This window comes from Ammospiza caudacuta, chromosome 7 (genome assembly GCF_027887145.1).
Source record: "Ammospiza caudacuta isolate bAmmCau1 chromosome 7, bAmmCau1.pri, whole genome shotgun sequence".
Classification (NCBI taxonomy): Eukaryota; Metazoa; Chordata; class Aves; order Passeriformes; family Passerellidae; genus Ammospiza; species Ammospiza caudacuta.
Genome location: NC_080599.1, coordinates 19,575,734 through 19,589,737, shown reverse-complemented (window position 1 = coordinate 19,589,737; position 14,004 = coordinate 19,575,734).

The window sequence follows — 14,004 nt, the reverse complement described above, 5'->3', positions numbered from 1 at the left end:
ACGAAAATTGGTTCCCTTAACTATGTGAGAAGAGAGAAAAGTAAAATCTTAATTTAGTAGAAAACCCCACATTTCATGGTTTCCACATTCCTGGAAATTAATGTTTCATGGCTATGTTGCTTCCATAGTAAAATAGTAAAGCTTTTCTGGTGACATAATGAATCTCAAGAGTAAAGAAACAAAGTCCTTCAGGAGCTTAAATGCATGAGAAGGCTGCAGACTGAAAAATATTTTGGTTTCCTCCCTTTCTGAGGCATGTTTGAATTCCAGAACTCCCAGTCATCTGGTACAGGCCACTCTTAAATGTCCCTTAATTTGGGTAAGGGCCCTTCTTAGCTTAGAAATTCAGGGCTGTCTGCAATTTACCAATAGCAAATAAAAATAATAAATAATCACAAATTTCAATCAGAAAAGTTTGCTTAGAAATCACCTGTGTATCAGTTGTTCTTTGGTGTTCAAGGACTGGGCATTCAATCCAATGGCTCTGCCTCAATTTTGCTGTTGTTTAAACCAATCATTTAAATAAGTCTTTAGCTCCCTGGAGGTTTGAATCCCATTTGTATTGTGCTCATATTGTAAGAGTTGTTCCTGATCTTGATGTTACCAGAGATTTAATCAAGATCAGGACCCTGTCTGGGACAAGGCTCACAGAACACTGAGGGTCCTTCAAGCTCAAGTCCTCATTAGCACTGACAGGTCATTAATGAAATTCCCAATTTGTCCTTCCAGCACATCTTTCTCCCAGGCTACCACACAGAGTAAAGGCTTAGCCCAGCACAGTAAATCCCATTTCTGCCAAGCCACCACCCAAGTTCTGGTGTCACTCAGTGTCCCCATATCAGGTCCAGCTTCTGTTCCCTGTGACTGAAGTCCAGATATTACCTTTGTTGGATCAATGTGAACCTCAAGCCCTGGCTGGAGCCTCCAAACACCACTGCAGCCCCACAACATGTAGAAAAACAACTGTTGCAGCATTCTGAGCAGCAATCCCAGCCATGCAGCTCCAGGAACCATCACAGCTCAAGGTGTTCATGCTCCAAAGGAAATTCAGACATTGCAAATGTCCTTTTGTTACTAACTGGAAGAGAGAGCCATCATTTTGAAACATGCAGCTGAATGGATGTGCTGAAATGCTTTGTTTCAGAAGTACTGAAATGCTATCAGGCATTTTTAGCTTGATTTTCTTGTTTTATTGTTGACATAAGCTAGTTTGAGCTGACATGTTATGTGAGGTGACAGCGTAATACACTATATGGTATTGAAATAGCTGAAGTGAAACATCAGTTTCCTGCAGAACACACTCATAAAATCAGCACATTCCCTGGCCCTAAACTTAGTGAAACAAGTCAGCAATTTCCAGAGGAAACTGGTTTCAAGAGGTACAGCCCTGTCAAAGGCATTTCCCCAAGCTCTCTTTGTCCAGGCTCTCCCAAGCACTCAGGCAGCTCCAGAAGAAGCCACTGGAGGCTCTTTGAGAGGCAAGAAGAGGCAGCTGACCCCTCCAGAGCACTCTGACCAGCTCAGAGCAGGGCTGGGCTGAAATCAGAGCCTCCCCTGTGTCCAGAGGCTGTGCAGTGATGGTGCATCCTTGCTAAAACCAGCTCAGCATCTTCATTGTGATGGGGCTGCCAAAAACAAGGCAGGGGGCTTGGATAACCAAACACCCTCTGGAAATCAGTCATGGAACCAGCACACTGCAGTCAAGGGACACTTCAGCACTGGAAAAAGCTTTGCCAGTTAGTCCCCCAAGAGCCCTGAGGACCTTGGTGCCATTCCCTTGGTTTTTTCCAGGCTCCCAAGGGTGTTTACAATGGCATATCAGAGTGGGCCTGTCCAGAGGAGCTTCACTCTCGTGCGTGATTAAAACCAGTTGTGCCGCATCCCATCCTTCCCTTCCTTTGATGCTTCTCCCAGCTTGCCAAAGAAAATCCTGCCTCCACTTGCCAAGAAATATTTGTTTGCTGTGGACATCACCACATCCCACTGAAATAAAACAGATTATCTTTGATTTTGAGAGGAGGTAATTCTGTTTGTCTGAGAGCAATAACAACACTCTGCATTCCCAACATGCAGGTTAATTCCTGTCTTTTCCAAATGATGGCAAATGGGCACCCCCCAGACCACTGTACCAAACAAAGTTCAAGTTCCCATCACCATAAATAACAATGTTTGCATGACACCATACACCCCTAGGATGTGAAAAAATGGGGTTTATTGTGTTTGGGATGAGGAAAGGTGATCTGGGCAGCATTACATCTTCACCTAAGTGAGTAGCACCTCTACAAGCCAGGCCACCAGAGGAACTCCAGAATGTTGTGCAGGCAGACATAAACTGGTTCTGGCTGTGTTGGAACAGAATGAGACAGCCCAGTTGTGGTTAGCCTGCTTAACCCCACCTGGAATGTTCTCCATAGAAAGGGCTTAGGCTGAGGAATATCAGGAATATTATGCTCAGGAACATCAACAGCTTCTGTTCCCTTCAAAGCCTTGAAACAGCCTCCCAGTGTATGCCTGCAGCAAAAATAAAAAACACAAAACTGGTCAAAAGTCTCTCCTCCCTGTATCTCTCTTCAAAGAAATGTTGAATTTGCAGGATTTCAACCTGTTGTGGTGTCCTCAGGACTGAGGTTTTTAGAGGCATCTCCATTCCACTGTGCCTCTTCACAGTGACTTGAATGATCTGTAGGTGCATTGTGCCTGATTGCTCCTCTCTCCCTCATCAAGTCAAAAATCCCAGACCTAAAAATCTGTCAAAATCTTTGTTTGGGTTATTTTCTCTGTGTGCACACCCATGGTAACCATACTTTCACCCATGCACACAGCTCTGTGTAGAATAAATGCAGTTTGAGCTGGCCAAGGTGACCTGTGAGTGTGGCTTGCCAGCTTTCCACGAGGCATCTGCTGCAGTGGAACAGGGCTTGCTGTGTGATCTGCACCCCCAGCCACCCAAAGAACTCCCTGTTTGCCAAGGGAACCGTGCCTGGATCAGCCCTGGGTGTCATCTGCTCAGCCTGGCCCCATCCCAGGACCCCAATGGCAAATCCCCATGGTGACATCTGACATGTCTGGCTCGCAAAACCCCACTCAGATCTGCCCCAGCCTCTTTGAATTAATGCTGCTTGTGTCTTAAGCCTCTCAGTCATGTGAGGGTTTTGTAATGTGGGACACAGCATCAGCTGAAGTGACCCAAGCACCTCATGGCTGCCTTCACATGGCTGTGAAGGACACACAGGGCACACCAGCTGCTTCTCACCTGATGTGGGCATCCCAGAGAAACTCACCTGGGCTTAAGGCAATGTCAACACCTCCCACAAATGTCACTGGGAGAGGTCAGCTCCTCCCAGAAAGCTCCTTCCCTCCTGGGATGTTTATCCCAAGGTTATCCCACACACTGTACAACTGCAGACGAAGCCATGGGGAGTGTCTTAGGTAGAGACAAGGAATTCTTGGTGTCTAAGAGGGGTGGGTGAGTTTTAGATCCAATATATGGAAATTCATGGACCCCACTGTGAGACTTCTGTGCATTCAGGTCTGTTCTTCCTCCCACAGGTGCAAACTTAGATCTGCAGCCCCAGCTGTAAAGATGTCACAACTCTGAAAGTTTCTCCAGAGGTCTGAATTAAAGATTGGAAATGGCTCCATCTTGGACCTTTTGGCATTTCCCTTTCAGAAGGTATGGGCACAGAACCTCCTGAAAACTCAGTGGAGTGCAAACCACAGTGATATTTGGCTGGAACCTCCCTCAGATAGACAGGATGAGTTTCCTGAGAGGTGCTTTTTGCACTCTGGATTGATCAGTTTACCAATGAACCAGGGCTGACCTTCTGGTGGGTCTTATTAAATAACACCCTAGTTTTATTTATGGATCAGTATGTGAGTGCACTGCTAAATAAACAAGTGACTTCTCCTAAAATTGGGGTACCATTGGCAAACTCTTAAAAATCCGACCTGTAAAATAAACAGGCTCCAGGAATCACCTCTTACTCCTGCCACTGCAGGAACTTCAAGGTAACAAAAGCCAATAAACCCCCATCAACAAAATCCCCACTGGGATCCAGGCAGCTGAGACTCTGAAGCAGCACTCATCAAGAGAAACAAAGTGATCCAGTAAAACATTAGAGCTCCCAGAGGAACCATATTTGCCTTGATTTGAGGCAGACCTGACTGCCCACCAAGGGCAAGGAGGCTCCTGTGGGAGGGTGTCTGTCTCTGCTTCCTGATGTGCTCCCTGCCTGGGTTTCACCCCTAAATGTCTGCAGGACAGGGCACAGGGATGCTGAGCAAGGGGAGCTTTCTCACCAAAACCATTTCAGTGCACAGGGACTCTGAGCAAGGGGAGCTTTCTCACCCAAAACCATTCCACTTCCAGGTAGGGTTCAGTCCCTGTTGCTCTGCTCTCCTCAGGCTGATGTCTGATAATACCTTCTGTTTGTAACATGAAGAATTCTGATTCCCACAGGCAGAGCAAACCTGGCCTTGGCCCTGATGCAGCTGAGACCAGCAGTTAATTGCCTCATTTTCTGGGCTTTTCAGAAGCCCATCCTTCATCCTGCCTCCTCCAACAGTCTGCAACCTCTACAGCAAGGAGAGAAACTCCACCTCGCAAAAGATGGGATGGAGCACCAAGGAGATCCAGATCAGTTCTACAACAGCCAGGACAGGGGCATGTGTGTCACCATGATATTTTTCTGGAAAATCTTCTCTGCCCAGGGTTTTTCTCCTGAGAAGCCTCAGAAAAGAAATGTAAACAATAATACTCTGATTGCTTGGAATGTGCTCTGGAGGCTGCTCACCAACAGGTGCATCTTTGATTGGTTCCATGTGAATTGTTTATAATTATGACCAATCACCATCAGCTGTGTTGGACTCTGAGGAGTCAGTCATGAGCTTTCATTATCATTCCTTCCTAACCTTCTGATGTATCCTTTTTCTTTCTTTAGTATAGTTTTAGTATGGCATTTTTAATATAATATAATATAATATAATATAATATAATATAATATAATATAATATAATATAATATAATATAATATAATATAATATAATATAATATAATATAATATAATATAATATAATATATAACATAATCCTTCTGAAAACATGAAATCAAATTCTTATCTCTTATCTCCTCCTGGGGACCTCACAACACAACACAAGGCATGTACCAGCAGAAAGGATTTAGGAACCAGGGCACTACTTTCCACCACTGCCATCTCAGGTAAGACAGATCCATTTTACAGTCTGGCCTTTAGCATTTCAGCACAGAGCAGGTTGGAATAATTAGGATCTTTTCCACCCCACTGTCAGGTAGGGAAGGACTAATTGGATTCATTGCATGTTTAGGAAGCCCAGAAAGCAGAGTACATTCTTGTTAGTTAATTAAGCCGTTTAGTCCAGTGGTTAATTACAATCCCTAACAGTCAGGGCAGCAAGGCCAGCTCCTCTGCAAGGCTTTCCAGTGCTTTTGGACAAATCTGACATTGGGAATATCCTGCCTTTCCCTGCTGAATGCAAGATGGGTTGAATCTCATCTTGAGGGAAGAGGGGCCTAGGAGATGTGTGTGAGTTAGAGCAGGGAACAAACCCAGCTCTCCTTAGTCACAGCCATGTGACTGAGCCATTTTCTCTCTTATTTGTGTAAACAAAAGGGATTTGGGGTTCCAATATGATAAACAAGGATTTAACTACTTCCTCTCTTCTCCCAAATAACTTCCCCTGAAATTAACATGGCAAACAGAGACCCTGCTCTCAAAAAAACCCCTTTTTGTTTGGTGTTGTTTTTGTAAATGATCCTCTGCTGGAAAACAAGCAACTCCCATTTCTGCTAAAAACAACCCAAGGGAGCCTCTTAATAATAACATCACAAGCAGTTTTATACCCTGCTCCACTGGGTGACAAAACAGTGGATACCCACCCATGGATGGGTTTGCAGTCCTGTGGTATAAAGAGCTCTGGGGCAGCTGGCAGCAGAAAACAAAGATCAAATCAAGATGGAGAAAGAGGCAGAGTCACAGATGTGAAAAACAGGACTGTGAAAAACATTCTTTTACCTGGAGAATAGTGAGAAACCTCCTGTCTATCCCATAGTCTAGGAATATATTTTGGAACTGTGCCTTCTAAATGTCTTTACTCAAGGCTGGGCCTAAAAGCACAAAGTGGCTTGCAGTGATTTCTTACATAGGTCTCAAAGGAGCAGTGCAGAGAGAAGGAAAAGGAATCTATCTTGTGGAAGGGAAAATGATGGCCCAGAGCATCAGATCACTGAGCAGGCAAGGTGGGAATCCCTCCTGAATCACCAGCCAAAGCTGCTCCTTCCTTATTTAAGGAGGTAAGTTTTTCACTGGCTGGGGCTGGGTTTTCTTTGACACAGGTTTCCTTCCCAGAGGAGCAGAAATGAGAGGCACAGCAGCAAGGAGAGTGTCCTGGTATGGTAGGACAGGAGCTCCAGCCAGGACAGCTGAGGTGAAAATCCTGCACAAATCCATATGAGACACCCCTGCAGCTCAAGACATCCAGCAGCTAATCCTCCCTTTGGCAATGTCCCCACGTCCATCCAAGGAGTTTGGGTTACGACTGCTGCTGTCCTAATGAGTGTGACCCTGAGGAGGATGGCCTCTGCAGGACAAAAATAGAGCACTTTGCACTGTCCTGGTCACCTGGCCTCTTAGAGAACCAGGTGTGACGGTGCTCACAGGGTTCTTATGTTGAAGGAAGAGATGAGGACCTGACTCCATGTTTCAGAAAGCTTGATTTATTATTTTATGATATATATTACATTAAAACTATACTAAAAGAATAGAAGAAAAGGTTTCATCTCAGAAGGCCAGCTAAGCTAAGAACAGAAAGGGAAAGAATGATAACAAAAGTTTGTGTTTCAGACTCTCTGTCTGAGCCAGCTGGGCTGTGATTGGCCATTAATTAGAAACAACCACATGAGACCAATCACAGATGCACCTGTTGCATTCCACAGCAGCAGATAATCAATGTTTACATTTTGTTCCTGAGGCCTCCCAGCTTCTCAGGAGGAAAAAATCCTAAGGAAAGCATTTTCCATAAAAAGATGTCTGCGACAACCGGGCACTTCACAAACTGCTCAAAGCTTGCTCCATAAGCCTCAGCAGGGAGGTGAGTCCTCACCCAGGGAGCTGGGATGACAGAAGCCAAGTGCCTGTCTCATGCTTCAAAATAATTCTGCCCTGAGCTGGGCACAGAGTGTGCATCTCCCACCATCCAGGTTTTTGACCAGTTTGTGAGGCCCTGGCCCTGGCCCTGGCTGTTCACTGTCACACAGACCTAGCAGTGTTCTTTGTTTGGCAGATGGAAGATGTTAACTCATGTTTCCTGGCCACACTTCAGTTTGGCTGGCTGTATTTTTACTTTCTGATATTCCTGCCACACCCAACCAACCAGTTTTGACCATTTGCTGATTCCCCCCATCCCTTGTTCCTGTTGGTCATGGTGATGCCTTGTGCAGGCTGACCTAGAGCAGAGGCCAGACAGAGCTAAAGAATAAAGTAGGGATTAATTAAAGGCCTCAATGGATCCACTTTGATCCACAAGAGCCAGCCAGGGCTACACCCAAGAAAATGAACCAAAATGGTCACAAAATGGATGACTTGTCATGAGGGTCTCTTCTCTCACTTTTATAAGTTCTGCTCCATTTGCATATTGGAATTAATTGTCCAATTACAGCTCCAGCCCATGCAGTCCCATCCTGCTTGTTTTTCTCTCTCCATCCCACATTGTTTGTGCTCTTGGGCCTGAGATTTGGATCATTTGTCCTTGGTACCCAGCCAGAGCAGGAATTGTTTTGTCTCCCTGCTCTGTGCACAGAGCTCACCATCCCCTAACATGAAGCCCAGACCCACACACTAAAGCAGCACAGAACCTGAAAAACATAAAAGCTCAAACCTGAGGCATCAGTGGAGTAGCTCCTCTCAGCCTGGAGCTCACTGCATTTGCTGCAGAGATGATCTCAGGTTCTAAGCTCACCTACAGTGACATTCCCTGCTCTGGAGAAGCAACTTTGGGTTCCCCCACTCCTTCCCAACCCTTTTAAGCCCAGCTGTCACCAGAAGCACAGAAGGTGCAATGTTGCAAAGCTGATGTGCTTCAAGAAGCTTTTCTAGCCTCTCATTCCTTTTTTCCCCTTTGGAACAAACTGGTCATGCCCCTCTAATCAAAGAAATGTGAGGTTTGCAAGAGGCTCCAAACACATTTCCTGGCAACAAGACAGAAGTAAGTCTACTGAGAAGTTTATGCAGAGGTAACATTTCTTGAGTATACAGTTGTGTCTTGTTCTCAGATGCCCATTCCAAAGCAATTACTGCATGGGAGACGCAAAGTGGCTGGAAGAACCTGCTCATTCTGGGTCTGTAATGGAGCCTGTGAGGAGCTCAGCTTGCTGGGGTGCCAGCAGGTAAGTGTGAGTGAGGAAGGGAGGCTGGCACGTGTTTATTTGGGAGGGTTGCCTTTCTGGGCTGGGAGCCTGCTTTTCAGTTTATTTGGTGCTCTGGGAAAATGTGTCACATCACATTCTTCAGCTCCCACTTGCACTGAGGTAGTTACATCACCCCAGAGCCCAAGGGATGCAGCTGTACAGAGAGCAGGCTGGCCCTCTCATGATGGCAGCAGTGCCTTTTGTCCCTAAGTTGCACAGCAGAGGTAGAAATCTGCTTCCAGCCAGGGAAATGCAGATCCAAGGCCAGCTCTGAGCTTTGAGCCTGCTCATGGTTGGCATTTTCCATGTGTGCTTTTACCCCTCACATCACATCCAGAGGCATGTTGTGGCCTCAGTGTTCCTGCAAGCACAAGGGCTTGCAGAACTTTTCTGGGTCATTTCTGGAAGAACTACCCTGCACCAGAACCACCAAGGCTTCCCAAAATGTAACTCCAATGGTCTGAGCAGCATTTTGAGGGTCTGGAGTTCCAGGGTGTCTTGGCTTCTTTACAACAATGTATTTTGCCAAACAAGAGTGAAGGCTCAAGGTCCACAGGAGTTGGGGCAAAACCAGCCACAGGATTGTGGAAAAAGTGCTGAGGGCTGAGGAGGGTGGAAAGGGAGAACTCCAGGGCTCCATGGCAGAGAATCAGTGGCTCTCCCATCACACACTCCCTTTTTGGTGCCATCCCATGTAAAAGAGGGAATACACTCTTTGTGTTCTTGGGTCACAAGCCTTGCTTTGGCAAGATCAGCTCCAGAGTTCAAAGGGACATCAGGGTATTTACTCATGGAGACCCACAGCACCTCTGAGAGGTGTCCAAGTATTTCAGCCCCCTTTTGCTCCCAGCTGATGACCTCTTTTCCTGGTGGTAAGGCAGTGCAGGGAATCACCTTTCACAGCAGTGTCAGAGCCAGGCTGCCTGATGCTCAGCTCACTGTGTTCTCCTCCAGATCCTCTGCAGAATGCTGCATCTGCTTCCGTGCCCCATGTCTCGTGCTTCTGGTCTATCTCAACACCAAAATCTTAACTGCTGTTTAAAACTGGCAAAGTTGGGTTTGATATCTGCAAGCTCTTGCAGGATTCTGTCTCCGAAAGCTGAACCATTCCTCTTGCCATGCAGAGCAGCCATACTTCCACAGAGTTAATAAATCCATGCAAGCTCTTTAAAAGAAATCAGGAGGGGGTTTTTTTAGACATTTCTAGGCTTTTTTTTTTTCCATGCAGCCTCCTTGGTAACCAGTTAAAACAAATTCCTCCAGACTGTAAACTAGAGATAATGGAGTGCGCCTTTAATCTCCATCCGCTACAGATCAAGTTACCTCTTAGAAATTACTTATCCTGGCCAAGCAAATGAATTGGAATTGATGTTCTTAATTGTTTTCTAAATTGCTGTTCCCTACTCCCTTCCTCCCCTTCTCTGCACACAGCTGTTTTGCATCAGGGTCTAGTCTAATGGGTACTGTCACTCACACGAGGGGGTGAAGTCATGTGGCCATAAAAGAGAAAGATTGGGGGAAGAGAGGGAAATACCACCCAGTGCATTATCTGGCTGTGACACACACAAACTGAATAGAAATAATTCCTCCTAGGGGGCTAGTCCCAACAATGGACACAGTGCTGTCTTGGGCTAGAAAAATGTGAAGGCTCGCTGCGTCCTCTGATACTCGTTTCCCTCTCACAGAGAAGGAAGATGATTAAAGTCCTAGTTTGGGACACAGGAAACCTGAGCTGAAACTGCTGACTCTGCAGCAACCTCCTTTGTCTGGTTTTGTGCAAGTTGCTTTGTTTATGCCTTAGTGGCTGCAATTGTAATGCACAAATAACACAATTCCCTTCCCTTCTCCTCGGGGCAACAATGGTCTTTCATTAGCTGCATCTTACAAAACAGCTTAACCTGCTCACCCTCTCCACAAAGTGCTCCAGAACTCCTTGTGCTTACACAAATCAGTCTCCAGCCCCCTCAGAACTTGCACTGCAGAGCCTTTGGGCTCTGGGATCATCAGGCCAGGACTTAACACCAGAATCCCATTCCTCTATATCTCCTAAGTGGGCACAGCTCTCAAGTCTTAAGCAGGACCCATCCCCTGAAGACTTTTTGCTCCTATAAAATTCATTCCTGCATGTGAAATGTGTGCCAACTATTCCACCAACTTCCCTGCCCTGCCACTACATTCCCTCCCCGCCTATAAATGACCAATAATTCCAGTTTTGCTGCCAGTAGTTTTCCAGAACTCAACAGTTCCCTTTTAGACCATCTAATTCCGTCGACTAGCAACTGTTTGCAAGCCTCTGCTCATCAGTCCATTAGGAGCAGAACCCAAAAGAATGGTGGCTGGCCTCTTCTTAATGTCTCCCAGAAGGTCTTTCATGAACAAACAACAGTCTAAGACTCTTGTTATAGTGTCAGATCAATTTTCTGAAGGAGGTCAGAGAATTTGCTGCCCACATAAAGTCCTGAAATGCCTGCTGGAGAAGCAGCAGACTCTTGGATACCTGCTTGTAATACAGCTGGGAACTCTCTGTGGGATAAATCTGAGATAAAATGGCAGGGAAGAAGGAGTTTTATACAGAATGAGTTAAAAACCATGCTAACTGCTGCTAATGGTGAGGATACCTGGCTGTTGTAAGGGTGAAGTTCCTTCCCCTCCTTTTCGTTGAGGAAAACAAGGATTTCTGAGCTGGTCACTGTGCTGGGAGGGAGGGAATGAAATGTGCAGGTGTTGGGTGTTGTGAGTGAGATTTTCAAAAGTCTGAATATGAGTTAGGAGCACAGCTTCCAAGCTGTGTCAATCAGGTACACCTGATTGTCTAAATGTGGGATTCATTCAGCTGCCCAGTTGTTTCAGTGCCCAGTTCAAAGCTATGAGGGAAAGCAGACAAAATGTGTTTAGAGCAATGCTCAGGAAGGAACTCTGACTTTCTCCTCACAGCCTCCGCTTATCACAGGAGGATTTCTGTAGATGTTGGAGCTATAAACTGAGCTCCTGTTCTTTTTTGCTTCTTATCACATTAGCACTGAGGAAGAACCTTCAATCAGCATTTTGCTGGAGAGGTGCCAGGAGGAGGGGAACCCGATGTGCTTTGTCTGTAGCAGAGTGTGCTAATAGGAGAAAAAACTCATTTATGTCCACGTGAGCCTTGGATGGTGCTGCCCTTGCTGACACTGGGTACTTGCTGACTCCTTGAATGGCTCCATTCAGGTCTCTGACTGCTCTTGCACTGAGGTTCTGCTCAGTGTTAATGGAGATGTCAGAATCTGGCCCGTGGGGAATAAATGCATTGAGCAAGAAGGAGCTCTTTTATAACCTCTTTCCTAGAACATGTTTGGAGGCCCACATTTGCAGCTGGTTCCTATCTCAAAACCAGGCCAAAGCAAGCTCCCCCTCACCAGAAGATGCAAGCGTGCCCAGACTTTTGGAAGTTCAGCTCCAGATCCAAACGAAGGCCTGATCCAAAGCTGATAGACTCCCACTGACCTGAACAGACACTTGGCCCGAGTCCCCACGACTTTGCTTTGCTGCCACAAAGCAAAACACCACACACCAACACTACTGGCATGTCTGGGCCCATGTCTGTAGGAATATGATCCCTTCTCTCTTTTTTCCCCCCTTACTTTAATTTTTTTAAATTTGCTAGGGAAGGGATTAGTCTTAGGGAGGCATAAACTCCCTTCTTTTCCATCCCTGACTGAGTATCAAACTCCTCCGCTGAGATTTCTCCATGGAGACATTGGGTTTTCCTGGCAGGCAGGGTTGCAAACTGCTCAGAGGAATGTCTGCAGCTCTGCAGCTCGAGAGGAGCCAGCAGGCTGGGCATCCCAGCCAAGGGAAATACTGCTGTCGTCCCAGGAACACTTCCATGGAGCCTGAGGTGCACACTGGATTACAGGCAGCTAAGCTGGGCTCATGTGTTTTGGGTTGTTTTTTTTTTTTTTCTTTTCTTGGTTTCCTCTTTCTCCTCAAAAACCTACAGCACGGGGAAGAGAAGTGTCCAGATGAGAAATCTGGGGATCCTGGTCGATGTTGAAAAATGTGGTTTGTTAATGGATCTTTTTCCTTCTGGTGCTTCTGGCTTGTTCTGTGCGTACACACACACAAACACACATGCAGAGAATAGCTTGGCAAGCTTGTGTTTTCATGGCACAGCACCAGGAAATGGGAGTTCCCCTCCCAACAGAGAAGATCAGGGCAATGAGGCAAAGGTGGGGAATCAGACCCAGCCTGAGTCTCAGCGGAGCTTTGGCCCGCACAACTCTTACACAAATAATCTCCAGGAGCTCTGAACCCATGTTTCATTGTGGACACAGACAGTGCTGCAGAAAAAACAGACTGAAATTGCTTCTTTTTCATGGCATCTGTAGTGTAAAAACGGTTTTCGTCCAAGACGTTTGCGGTCGGAAAATCCTGACACCTCATAAATTATCTTAGAGGAGCAACAAAGCTTCAAAAAGAAGAAACTCAGTGCTGAGGTCAGCAGGAATTTTTGGTTTTTTTTTTTGCATCTTCTGCAGCGGAGGAGCGTTTTCAGCCTCAGGAAAACCACCACAAAAAGAGGCAGCAAGGAGGGAGAATATTTCTTGGCACGGGAACCTCGGTGCTCAGGGGAGCGAGGCATCCTCTGTTATTTATTTTTGGCCACCTCTGTGTTCGCACATCATCAGAACATGATCCAAGAGACCACGGGCACCCGGCAGCGAGGTGGCTGCTGCACTTGGGTGACAATTCCAGGTCCACCCAAGCACTCAGGTTAATTACCCTGCACAGGTTGAGCAGCTCCTGACAGCCCCGTATAGGTGAGGTGGCTGTGGGACAGGGCTGAGGCACTGCAAAACCACACTCAGCCTCAGTGAGAGCCTGCAAAGAGCATGGAGCAGCACTGTGAGCAGTGGTTTATGGTCTCTATCAGCTCTTACCCACAAGCAGCCAGCAGGCATTTTTTTAAAGCTGTTTTCCTATTCCTCCTGACTGCAAATGCAACCCTGCCACTGGAGCTCTGCTGCCTTGCTCTGTGAGGCTGAACAGGCTGCTGCATCCCTCACACCTCCCCAAATTACAGCTAGTCTGGCTGAAGACCACTGCCTCACAGTTCCCCTTGCTTTCTGCCTGGATATTTCTTTTTTGTCACACAGAGAAGACAAAAATCAGGTGGAGAACGACGACCCTGAGGGCCTTTTGTGACACAAGAACATCTGCAGCTCAGTTACCACACGTGGTGTTAGGGGGGCACCCAAGTGTCCCCTGTGAGGGTACCAGTCAGTACAGCTGATTTCTCTGGGTCTGGATTGAAGGCGCCTGAGATGTTAGTTCATGTTTGGACTCAGGTGTTTATTATTTCTTATCAGTAAAACAGTCTTATCACTGTGAGTTGGGCAGCTTTTCATTAGAAGGCACAAAATGGCCAACAATCTCTTGGTACAAGTTCTCCTAAGACTAAACTATCCAATTAAGAGCTGACACCTGGATTATTTTCCCTTTTAACCCAATAACTGATCCCAAAGAGCCCACAATGGGGACTTTTCTGCCCAATTACAAAATGCCACCCAAACCCATGAAGAAGAAGG